Source organism: Ranitomeya imitator, chromosome 2 (assembly GCF_032444005.1).
Source record: "Ranitomeya imitator isolate aRanImi1 chromosome 2, aRanImi1.pri, whole genome shotgun sequence".
NCBI classification, from domain to species: Eukaryota; Metazoa; Chordata; class Amphibia; order Anura; family Dendrobatidae; genus Ranitomeya; species Ranitomeya imitator.
Window position 1 is genome coordinate 420,855,164 of NC_091283.1, and position 13,518 is coordinate 420,868,681.

A 13,518-nucleotide genomic window follows, 5' to 3' on the forward strand; every position below is an offset into this window, starting at 1 on the left:
AACGCAAAACACATGACCGACTTGCTCCAATTCGTGATATATTTCAAAGATTTGTTGTAAACTGTAAACAAAGTTATTACCCTGGAGAGAATCTCACTATTGACGAAATGCTCCCTGGTTTTCGTGGTAGATGTGCCTTTCGTCAATATATTCCATCAAAGCCAAACAAATATGGAATAAAAATGTATGCCCTTGTTGATGCCAGTAAGACCTACACTTACAACCTGGAAGTTTATGCAGGAAAACAACCAGAAGGTCCTTACTGTGTGAGCAACAAACCCATTGATGTTGTAAAAAGACTGGCTGAACCCTTATTTGGATCGGGTCGCAATATTACAGCTGACAATTGGTTTACAAGTTGTGATCTGATTGATTATCTGAAAATTCAGAAGCTGTCATATGTGGGAACTGTAAGAAAAAACAAAAGGGAATTGCCGCCACAGTTTGTAAGTGTGAAAGAGAGACAACAGTACAGCAGTATGTTTGCATTCCATAATGGAAAGGCTTTAGTTTCCTATGTACCACATGCCAAAAAAATCGTACTTCTTCTATCAACACTTCATGATGATGCTGCCATCGATCCTGGGACTGGGGCAGAAAAAAAACCGGAGATAATTACATTTTACAATGCCACCAAAGGGGGTGTGGATACAGCAGATCAGATGTGCTCCACTTTCAACGTCAGCAGAAACATCAAACGCTGGCCAATGGTCATATTTTTTGCTATGTTGAATTTGGGTGGTATAAATTCACAAGTAACTTATCTTGAAAACAAGCTTGAACCACTCCATAGACGATTGTATCTGAAAAAATTGGCCCATGAACTAGTACTTGGAGAGCTACGCAGGAGAAGCGTGAAAACAATCGGTATCCCCTCTCGCCTTCAAGTTCAGCTCAAAAGGATCCGCCCAGAAGATGATGGTGAAAAAGTCACCATCTGCACCACCTCACAAAAGAAGGAGATGCACCACCTGCCAAACGGAAAGCGGAACCAGAAGGCTTTCAAATTATGAATGTCTCAAATGTCATAAAGCAATTTGCCTGACACATGCAAAAATGGTGTGTAATTCTTGCTATTTGCTCTGCAAGTGTGACTTTTCTGGGGAAACCTCAGCATCTACTTCTGATTGAATATGTTTTTAATAGTACTTAAGGTACCTTAAAATTAAGTTTGTGTTCAAAAATTTTCTTTGTACATTTTTTTGAGAGAGTCGAACTGGGGACTATTTGGCGGGAGTTTTGAAAAGTTTGTATTTCATAGTTATTAGTTTTATGTTAAGTAAATGTTTTTTTTTGCAACTGATTATGTGTAGTCTCTTTTATTACATCCCTATGAAGGTCACTGATCACTTTTAGAGCACTGAAATTGCAAACATTAGATATTATAGGTATTTTTCCAGCAGGCGCCTGACAGGCACATTGTATGTGAACTCGTTAGTCTGAATATTGTATGTGACGGAGGGTTAAAAAAGGTTAGAGGGGTACACAGGCAGCATTGCTCTGGGCAGTGGAGGACAATTTCAATAGTGGACCGCAGACAGACTTTGTACGCCTACTATTAAAAAAAGGATGCTCTATGCAATAAAAAATAGGTTCCAGGGGTACACGGGCAGCAGTGTTCTGGTCAGTGTAGGAGTAGTAGAAAGAACGGGCCGCAGACAGGCATCGAAGGCCTAACATAAAAAAATATTGGACTGTAGGCACTTTAACATTGGTTCCAGGGGTACACGGGCAGCAGTAGACTGGTCAGTGTAGTAGTAGTAGAAAGAACGGTCCGCAGACAGGCTTCGAAGGCCTAACATAATAAAATGGGCTGGCTGTAGGCAATTTAAAATTGGTTCCAGGGGTACACGGGCAGCAGTAGACAGGTCATTGGAGGCCTAGTGGAAGGAGGGACCGCACACAGGCTTCGAAGGCCTAACATAATAAAATTGGACAGGCTGTAGGCACTTTATAATTGGTTCCAGGAGTACACGGGCAGCAGGAGACAGGTCAGTGGAGGCCTAGTGGAAGGAGGGACCGCAGACAGGCTTCGAAGGCCTAACATAATAAAATTGGACAGGCTGTAGGCACTTTATAATTGGTTCCAGGAGTACACGGGCAGCAGTAGACAGGTCAGTGTAGTAGTAGTTGAAAGAACGGGCCGCAGACAGGCTTCGAAGGCCTAACATAATAAAATGGGCTGGCTGTAGGCAATTTAAAATTGGTTCCAGGGGTACACGGGCAGCAGTAGACAGGTCATTGGAGGCCTAGTGGAAGGAGGGACGGCACACAGGCTTCTAAGGCCTAACATAATAAAATTGGACAGGCTGTAGGCACTTTATAATTGTTTCCAGGGGTACACGGGCAGCAGGAGACAGGTCAGTGGAGGCCTAGTGGAAGGAGGGACCGCAGACAGGCTTCGAAGGCCTAACATAATAAAATTGGACAGGCTGTAGGCACTTTATAATTGGTTCCAGGAGTACACGGGCAGCAGTAGACAGGTCAGTGTAGTAGTAGTTGAAAGAACGGGCCGCAGACAGGCTTCGAAGGCCTAACATACTAAAATGGGCTGGCTGTAGGCAATTTAAAATTGGTTCCAGGGGTACACGGGCAGCAGGAGACAGGTCAGTGGAGGCCTAGTGGAAGGAGGGACCACACACAGGCTTCGAAGGCCTAACATAATAAAATTGGACAGGCTGTAGGCACTTTATAATTGGTTCCAGGAGTACACGGGCAGCAGTAGACAGGTCAGTGGAGGCCTAGTGGAAGGAGGGACCGCAGACAGGCTTCGAAGACCTAACATAATAAAATGGGCTGGCTGTAGGCAATTTAAAATTGGTTCCAGGGGTAGACGGGCAGCAGTGGTCTGGTCAGCGGAGGCCGATTGTAATGAGTGTCTGCCAGTTAGTAGTCCAAAACAATAAATAAATGTGAATGTCTCGCATTAAAACAAAACGAAAACACTAAAGGGTGCAATCATTAGGTTCAATCCTCTGCGTAGTTTCAGACCTACTTATTTAGCGCAAAGTATTTACTGTGGTAAATAGAGGACACTGCCCCTGACTATGTTAAGTACCATCATACATGTCAACACAATGGTATTGTCAGTGGCAGGAATGGAAGGATGTCAGCGCATAGACTAAACATTGGTGGAAGTGTGAGAGATAACTGTGGAAGTGGTAGAGCAATGTTTGACCTGGGGTTGGGTGAACTCTCTAGTGGCCGGCGGTACAGGACCAGGGCACCTCATGTTACAACAGTGTGTCTGACGTTGGGTGCGCACCACCACCGCCAGAGACACTTTATTGTACTATGAGGGACCCAGTGGCAGTGCCGTCGACCAAAAGCGGGCACACCCACCTCTTCAGACAAACAGCACTCTCACGGGTGCTTGCGTCAAGTCGCGATACCACGGCCCCGTGTGGGGAGTTTGGCCATTTAGGGAGGTGTAAACATGTCGTATGCTGGACAATCAGCTGCAGCAAATTAGACATTAGAAAAGTAATTCACAGTAGTCCACAGGCAAGAGCTTTTCATAGGAAAGCTAGGTGTCTGCCGGGCAAGGTGGGGCAAAAGAATTCGAAATCCAGTTGTGGTTCATTTTAATGAATGTTAGATCATCAACATTTTGGGTAGCCAGACGAGTCCTTTTTTTGGTTAATATTGAACCTGCAGCACTGAATACTCTTTCTGATAGGACACTAGCTGCCGGGCAAGCAAGCTCCTGCAATGCATATTCTGCCAATTCTGGCCAGGTGTCTGTTGTGAGTTCTGTTTTTGGGCTCCCTCTGGTGGTTACTGATGGTACTGGGTGATTTGTGTTCTGCTGTCTCTGGTGTCCACCTGTTCTATCAGGATATGGGAGTTTCCTATTTAACCGGGCTTTCTTGTCATTTCCTGGCCGGCTATCAAGGTTATCAGAGTGTTTTGTTACCTCAGCTTCTGGCTTCAGTAATCTTCAGGACAAGCTAAGCTAAGCTAAGGCCTAATGCAGTGTAGTTTCCAACAACTACTAAACGAGAGCATTAAGATCGAAGCAATGGCGAGGAAACCTGGGGAACACCTTGGAGTGGAACACACCATCTCTCTACACCCCATACCCAATTTGTAGGCCTAATGCAGTGTAGTTTTCTACAACTACTAAACGAGAGTCGGAAGACCGAAGCAATGTGGACGAAACCTGGGGAACACCTTGGAGTGTAACACACCATCCCTCTACACCCCATACCCAATTTGTAGGCCTAATGCAGTGTAGTTTTCTACAACTACTAAACGAGAGTCGGAAGACTGAAGCAATGTGGACGAAACCTGGGGCACACCTTGGGGCGGCAGACACCGTTAGTAGGCCCTACCAAAGTTGTACCCCCAATGCAGTTTTAAAATTCCTAGAGGCTGAAAACAAGACTATTGACGCTCAGCTTTTTTCAAAGGAACACAGCTGAATTGAGTTGCGCAGACAGACACAGGTAGTAGGCCTTAAACAAAAAATGTGGCTCACTGCAGCTTAAAAAAGGTTAGAGGGGTACACAGGCAGCATTGCTCTGGGCAGTGGAGGACAATTTCAATAGTGGACCGCAGACAGACTTTGTACGCCTACTATTAAAAAAAGGATGCTCTATGCAATAAAAAATAGGTTCCAGGGGTACACGGGCAGCAGTGTTCTGGTCAGTGTAGGAGTAGTAGAAAGAACGGGCCGCAGACAGGCATCGAAGGCCTAACATAAAAAAATATTGGACTGTAGGCACTTTGACATTGGTTCCAGGGGTACACGGGCAGCAGTAGACTGGTCAGTGTAGTAGTAGTAGAAAGAACGGTCCGCAGACAGGCTTCGAAGGCCTAACATAATAAAATGGGCTGGCTGTAGGCAATTTAAAATTGGTTCCAGGGGTACACGGGCAGCAGTAGACAGGTCATTGGAGGCCTAGTGGAAGGAGGGACCGCACACAGGCTTCGAAGGCCTAACATAATAAAATTGGACAGGCTGTAGGCACTTTATAATTGGTTCCAGGAGTACACGGGCAGCAGGAGACAGGTCAGTGGAGGCCTAGTGGAAGGAGGGACCGCAGACAGGCTTCGAAGGCCTAACATAATAAAATTGGACAGGCTGTAGGCACTTTATAATTGGTTCCAGGAGTACACGGGCAGCAGTAGACAGGTCAGTGTAGTAGTAGTTGAAAGAACGGGCCGCAGACAGGCTTCGAAGGCCTAACATAATAAAATGGGCTGGCTGTAGGCAATTTAAAATTGGTTCCAGGGGTACACGGGCAGCAGTAGACAGGTCATTGGAGGCCTAGTGGAAGGAGGGACGGCACACAGGCTTCTAAGGCCTAACATAATAAAATTGGACAGGCTGTAGGCACTTTATAATTGTTTCCAGGGGTACACGGGCAGCAGGAGACAGGTCAGTGGAGGCCTAGTGGAAGGAGGGACCGCAGACAGGCTTCGAAGGCCTAACATAATAAAATTGGACAGGCTGTAGGCACTTTATAATTGGTTCCAGGAGTACACGGGCAGCAGTAGACAGGTCAGTGTAGTAGTAGTTGAAAGAACGGGCCGCAGACAGGCTTCGAAGGCCTAACATACTAAAATGGGCTGGCTGTAGGCAATTTAAAATTGGTTCCAGGGGTACACGGGCAGCAGGAGACAGGTCAGTGGAGGCCTAGTGGAAGGAGGGACCACACACAGGCTTCGAAGGCCTAACATAATAAAATTGGACAGGCTGTAGGCACTTTATAATTGGTTCCAGGAGTACACGGGCAGCAGTAGACAGGTCAGTGGAGGCCTAGTGGAAGGAGGGACCGCAGACAGGCTTCGAAGACCTAACATAATAAAATGGGCTGGCTGTAGGCAATTTAAAATTGGTTCCAGGGGTAGACGGGCAGCAGTGGTCTGGTCAGCGGAGGCCGATTGTAATGAGTGTCTGCCAGTTAGTAGTCCAAAACAATAAATAAATGTGAATGTCTCGCATTAAAACAAAACGAAAACACTAAAGGGTGCAATCATTAGGTTCAATCCTCTGCGTAGTTTCAGACCTACTTATTTAGCGCAAAGTATTTACTGTGGTAAATAGAGGACACTGCCCCTGACTATGTTAAGTACCATCATACATGTCAACACAATGGTATTGTCAGTGGCAGGAATGGAAGGATGTCAGCGCATAGACTAAACATTGGTGGAAGTGTGAGAGATAACTGTGGAAGTGGTAGAGCAATGTTTGACCTGGGGTTGGGTGAACTCTCTAGTGGCCGGCGGTACAGGACCAGGGCACCTCATGTTACAACAGTGTGTCTGACGTTGGGTGCGCACCACCACCGCCAGAGACACTTTATTGTACTATGAGGGACCCAGTGGCAGTGCCGTCGACCAAAAGCGGGCACACCCACCTCTTCAGACAAACAGCACTCTCACGGGTGCTTGCGTCAAGTCGCGATACCACGGCCCCGTGTGGGGAGTTTGGCCATTTAGGGAGGTGTAAACATGTCGTATGCTGGACAATCAGCTGCAGCAAATTAGACATTAGAAAAGTAATTCACAGTAGTCCACAGGCAAGAGCTTTTCATAGGAAAGCTAGGTGTCTGCCGGGCAAGGTGGGGCAAAAGAATTCGAAATCCAGTTGTGGTTCATTTTAATGAATGTTAGATCATCAACATTTTGGGTAGCCAGACGAGTCCTTTTTTTGGTTAATATTGAACCTGCAGCACTGAATACTCTTTCTGATAGGACACTAGCTGCCGGGCAAGCAAGCTCCTGCAATGCATATTCTGCCAATTCTGGCCAGGTGTCTGTTGTGAGTTCTGTTTTTGGGCTCCCTCTGGTGGTTACTGATGGTACTGGGTGATTTGTGTTCTGCTGTCTCTGGTGTCCACCTGTTCTATCAGGATATGGGAGTTTCCTATTTAACCGGGCTTTCTTGTCATTTCCTGGCCGGCTATCAAGGTTATCAGAGTGTTTTGTTACCTCAGCTTCTGGCTTCAGTAATCTTCAGGACAAGCTAAGCTAAGCTAAGGCCTAATGCAGTGTAGTTTCCAACAACTACTAAACGAGAGCATTAAGATCGAAGCAATGGCGAGGAAACCTGGGGAACACCTTGGAGTGGAACACACCATCTCTCTACACCCCATACCCAATTTGTAGGCCTAATGCAGTGTAGTTTTCTACAACTACTAAACGAGAGTCGGAAGACCGAAGCAATGTGGACGAAACCTGGGGAACACCTTGGAGTGTAACACACCATCCCTCTACACCCCATACCCAATTTGTAGGCCTAATGCAGTGTAGTTTTCTACAACTACTAAACGAGAGTCGGAAGACTGAAGCAATGTGGACGAAACCTGGGGCACACCTTGGGGCGGCAGACACCGTTAGTAGGCCCTACCAAAGTTGTACCCCCAATGCAGTTTTAAAATTCCTAGAGGCTGAAAACAAGACTATTGACGCTCAGCTTTTTTCAAAGGAACACAGCTGAATTGAGTTGCGCAGACAGACACAGGTAGTAGGCCTTAAACAAAAAATGTGGCTCACTGCAGCTTAACCCTCCGTCACATACAACTGATCTGACAGGCGCTTCTCTTTTACTTTCATTTCTCCTTCCTCACCAGATTGTGAGGAAACCCCCTCCCTCCAGGTAGTCTCCTGTCTCTTGAAGGTCTGTGAAACCTGATATCACAGTTGGATTTCAGAGCTTCAGGGGAGAGGATATAGCTGCACAGATCTCTCAGGCTCATTGTATGTGAATACGTCACATTCAGTAAGGTTGGTATTTTATGTTTTTATTCATCACAATAGTTTATTTAGCTTGTTTTATGAATGTATAGCACAAAATGTGAGGATATTTCATAGAAATAAGGGAGATTTTATAAAAGAAAGTGTGCTGCTCAGGCATATACAGTAGTTCCCTAACATATTCCTTCTCTTGCTTCAGATTATCTGCTGAAATGGAGAGGAAAATTTATCCAAACAACTTGATGTTGAGGAAGTAACAAACATGCTGTTAGATGATAGAGACCTCACACTGAATGAGGATTTAGGAGAGGAAAATGAGATTGATTCTCATGATGAGGTGGAAGAATGTGTCCTGGATTCTGAAACAGAGCAAGATGGTGACAGTGGTGAGGATGAAGAAGTTGGATCATATTATATTGGAAAAGATAAAAATACTAAATGGAACAAGAAGCCATTCCAGAAAAAACGTAGGGAACCTTTAAACATTATTACTCACCTTCCTGCAGTAATAGGAACTGCACGTAATGCAAAAACTGCAGTTGAATGCTGGAACAGTATATTTACAGATGACATTCTGGACTCTATTGTCACATATACCAACCAATATATAGACATTATAAAGGACAAGTACATCTGCAACAGAACCATCAAGCCCACAGATGAAATAGAACTGCGTGCTTTTTTTGGATTACTGTACCTTGCAGGAGCTTATAGGGCAAATAGACAAAGTTTGGAGGAACTTTGGGGTAAAGATGGGGATGGAGTTGAAAAATTTAGCCTTGTTATGTCCATAAACAGATTCAAGATTCTAATTCGTTGCCTTCGGTTTGACGACAGAACTACCCGAACCGAACGCAAAACACATGACCGACTTGCTCCAATTCGTGATATATTTCAAAGATTTGTTGTAAACTGTAAACAAAGTTATTACCCTGGAGAGAATCTCACTATTGACGAAATGCTCCCTGGTTTTCGTGGTAGATGTGCCTTTCGTCAATATATTCCATCAAAGCCAAACAAATATGGAATAAAAATGTATGCCCTTGTTGATGCCAGTAAGACCTACACTTACAACCTGGAAGTTTATGCAGGAAAACAACCAGAAGGTCCTTACTGTGTGAGCAACAAACCCATTGATGTTGTAAAAAGACTGGCTGAACCCTTATTTGGATCGGGTCGCAATATTACAGCTGACAATTGGTTTACAAGTTGTGATCTGATTGATTATCTGAAAATTCAGAAGCTGTCATATGTGGGAACTGTAAGAAAAAACAAAAGGGAATTGCCGCCACAGTTTGTAAGTGTGAAAGAGAGACAACAGTACAGCAGTATGTTTGCATTCCATAATGGAAAGGCTTTAGTTTCCTATGTACCACATGCCAAAAAAATCGTACTTCTTCTATCAACACTTCATGATGATGCTGCCATCGATCCTGGGACTGGGGCAGAAAAAAAACCGGAGATAATTACATTTTACAATGCCACCAAAGGGGGTGTGGATACAGCAGATCAGATGTGCTCCACTTTCAACGTCAGCAGAAACATCAAACGCTGGCCAATGGTCATATTTTTTGCTATGTTGAATTTGGGTGGTATAAATTCACAAGTAACTTATCTTGAAAACAAGCTTGAACCACTCCATAGACGATTGTATCTGAAAAAATTGGCCCATGAACTAGTACTTGGAGAGCTACGCAGGAGAAGCGTGAAAACAATCGGTATCCCCTCTCGCCTTCAAGTTCAGCTCAAAAGGATCCGCCCAGAAGATGATGGTGAAAAAGTCACCATCTGCACCACCTCACAAAAGAAGGAGATGCACCACCTGCCAAACGGAAAGCGGAACCAGAAGGCTTTCAAATTATGAATGTCTCAAATGTCATAAAGCAATTTGCCTGACACATGCAAAAATGGTGTGTAATTCTTGCTATTTGCTCTGCAAGTGTGACTTTTCTGGGGAAACCTCAGCATCTACTTCTGATTGAATATGTTTTTAATAGTACTTAAGGTACCTTAAAATTAAGTTTGTGTTCAAAAATTTTCTTTGTACATTTTTTTGAGAGAGTCGAACTGGGGACTATTTGGCGGGAGTTTTGAAAAGTTTGTATTTCATAGTTATTAGTTTTATGTTAAGTAAATGTTTTTTTTTGCAACTGATTATGTGTAGTCTCTTTTATTACATCCCTATGAAGGTCACTGATCACTTTTAGAGCACTGAAATTGCAAACATTAGATATTATAGGTATTTTTCCAGCAGGCGCCTGACAGGCACATTGTATGTGAACTCGTTAGTCTGAATATTGTATGTGACGGAGGGTTAAAAAAGGTTAGAGGGGTACACAGGCAGCATTGCTCTGGGCAGTGGAGGACAATTTCAATAGTGGACCGCAGACAGACTTTGTACGCCTACTATTAAAAAAAGGATGCTCTATGCAATAAAAAATAGGTTCCAGGGGTACACGGGCAGCAGTGTTCTGGTCAGTGTAGGAGTAGTAGAAAGAACGGGCCGCAGACAGGCATCGAAGGCCTAACATAAAAAAATATTGGACTGTAGGCACTTTGACATTGGTTCCAGGGGTACACGGGCAGCAGTAGACTGGTCAGTGTAGTAGTAGTAGAAAGAACGGTCCGCAGACAGGCTTCGAAGGCCTAACATAATAAAATGGGCTGGCTGTAGGCAATTTAAAATTGGTTCCAGGGGTACACGGGCAGCAGTAGACAGGTCATTGGAGGCCTAGTGGAAGGAGGGACCGCACACAGGCTTCGAAGGCCTAACATAATAAAATTGGACAGGCTGTAGGCACTTTATAATTGGTTCCAGGAGTACACGGGCAGCAGGAGACAGGTCAGTGGAGGCCTAGTGGAAGGAGGGACCGCAGACAGGCTTCGAAGGCCTAACATAATAAAATTGGACAGGCTGTAGGCACTTTATAATTGGTTCCAGGAGTACACGGGCAGCAGTAGACAGGTCAGTGTAGTAGTAGTTGAAAGAACGGGCCGCAGACAGGCTTCGAAGGCCTAACATAATAAAATGGGCTGGCTGTAGGCAATTTAAAATTGGTTCCAGGGGTACACGGGCAGCAGTAGACAGGTCATTGGAGGCCTAGTGGAAGGAGGGACGGCACACAGGCTTCTAAGGCCTAACATAATAAAATTGGACAGGCTGTAGGCACTTTATAATTGTTTCCAGGGGTACACGGGCAGCAGGAGACAGGTCAGTGGAGGCCTAGTGGAAGGAGGGACCGCAGACAGGCTTCGAAGGCCTAACATAATAAAATTGGACAGGCTGTAGGCACTTTATAATTGGTTCCAGGAGTACACGGGCAGCAGTAGACAGGTCAGTGTAGTAGTAGTTGAAAGAACGGGCCGCAGACAGGCTTCGAAGGCCTAACATACTAAAATGGGCTGGCTGTAGGCAATTTAAAATTGGTTCCAGGGGTACACGGGCAGCAGGAGACAGGTCAGTGGAGGCCTAGTGGAAGGAGGGACCACACACAGGCTTCGAAGGCCTAACATAATAAAATTGGACAGGCTGTAGGCACTTTATAATTGGTTCCAGGAGTACACGGGCAGCAGTAGACAGGTCAGTGGAGGCCTAGTGGAAGGAGGGACCGCAGACAGGCTTCGAAGACCTAACATAATAAAATGGGCTGGCTGTAGGCAATTTAAAATTGGTTCCAGGGGTAGACGGGCAGCAGTGGTCTGGTCAGCGGAGGCCGATTGTAATGAGTGTCTGCCAGTTAGTAGTCCAAAACAATAAATAAATGTGAATGTCTCGCATTAAAACAAAACGAAAACACTAAAGGGTGCAATCATTAGGTTCAATCCTCTGCGTAGTTTCAGACCTACTTATTTAGCGCAAAGTATTTACTGTGGTAAATAGAGGACACTGCCCCTGACTATGTTAAGTACCATCATACATGTCAACACAATGGTATTGTCAGTGGCAGGAATGGAAGGATGTCAGCGCATAGACTAAACATTGGTGGAAGTGTGAGAGATAACTGTGGAAGTGGTAGAGCAATGTTTGACCTGGGGTTGGGTGAACTCTCTAGTGGCCGGCGGTACAGGACCAGGGCACCTCATGTTACAACAGTGTGTCTGACGTTGGGTGCGCACCACCACCGCCAGAGACACTTTATTGTACTATGAGGGACCCAGTGGCAGTGCCGTCGACCAAAAGCGGGCACACCCACCTCTTCAGACAAACAGCACTCTCACGGGTGCTTGCGTCAAGTCGCGATACCACGGCCCCGTGTGGGGAGTTTGGCCATTTAGGGAGGTGTAAACATGTCGTATGCTGGACAATCAGCTGCAGCAAATTAGACATTAGAAAAGTAATTCACAGTAGTCCACAGGCAAGAGCTTTTCATAGGAAAGCTAGGTGTCTGCCGGGCAAGGTGGGGCAAAAGAATTCGAAATCCAGTTGTGGTTCATTTTAATGAATGTTAGATCATCAACATTTTGGGTAGCCAGACGAGTCCTTTTTTTGGTTAATATTGAACCTGCAGCACTGAATACTCTTTCTGATAGGACACTAGCTGCCGGGCAAGCAAGCTCCTGCAATGCATATTCTGCCAATTCTGGCCAGGTGTCTGTTGTGAGTTCTGTTTTTGGGCTCCCTCTGGTGGTTACTGATGGTACTGGGTGATTTGTGTTCTGCTGTCTCTGGTGTCCACCTGTTCTATCAGGATATGGGAGTTTCCTATTTAACCGGGCTTTCTTGTCATTTCCTGGCCGGCTATCAAGGTTATCAGAGTGTTTTGTTACCTCAGCTTCTGGCTTCAGTAATCTTCAGGACAAGCTAAGCTAAGCTAAGGCCTAATGCAGTGTAGTTTCCAACAACTACTAAACGAGAGCATTAAGATCGAAGCAATGGCGAGGAAACCTGGGGAACACCTTGGAGTGGAACACACCATCTCTCTACACCCCATACCCAATTTGTAGGCCTAATGCAGTGTAGTTTTCTACAACTACTAAACGAGAGTCGGAAGACCGAAGCAATGTGGACGAAACCTGGGGAACACCTTGGAGTGTAACACACCATCCCTCTACACCCCATACCCAATTTGTAGGCCTAATGCAGTGTAGTTTTCTACAACTACTAAACGAGAGTCGGAAGACTGAAGCAATGTGGACGAAACCTGGGGCACACCTTGGGGCGGCAGACACCGTTAGTAGGCCCTACCAAAGTTGTACCCCCAATGCAGTTTTAAAATTCCTAGAGGCTGAAAACAAGACTATTGACGCTCAGCTTTTTTCAAAGGAACACAGCTGAATTGAGTTGCGCAGACAGACACAGGTAGTAGGCCTTAAACAAAAAATGTGGCTCACTGCAGCTTAACCCTCCGTCACATACAACTGATCTGACAGGCGCTTCTCTTTTACTTTCATTTCTCCTTCCTCACCAGATTGTGAGGAAACCCCCTCCCTCCAGGTAGTCTCCTGTCTCTTGAAGGTCTGTGAAACCTGATATCACAGTTGGATTTCAGAGCTTCAGGGGAGAGGATATAGCTGCACAGATCTCTCAGGCTCATTGTATGTGAATACGTCACATTCAGTAAGGTTGGTATTTTATGTTTTTATTCATCACAATAGTTTATTTAGCTTGTTTTATGAATGTATAGCACAAAATGTGAGGATATTTCATAGAAATAAGGGAGATTTTATAAAAGAAAGTGTGCTGCTCAGGCATATACAGTAGTTCCCTAACATATTCCTTCTCTTGCTTCAGATTATCTGCTGAAATGGAGAGGAAAATTTATCCAAACAACTTGATGTTGAGGAAGTAACAAACATGCTGTTAGATGATAGAGA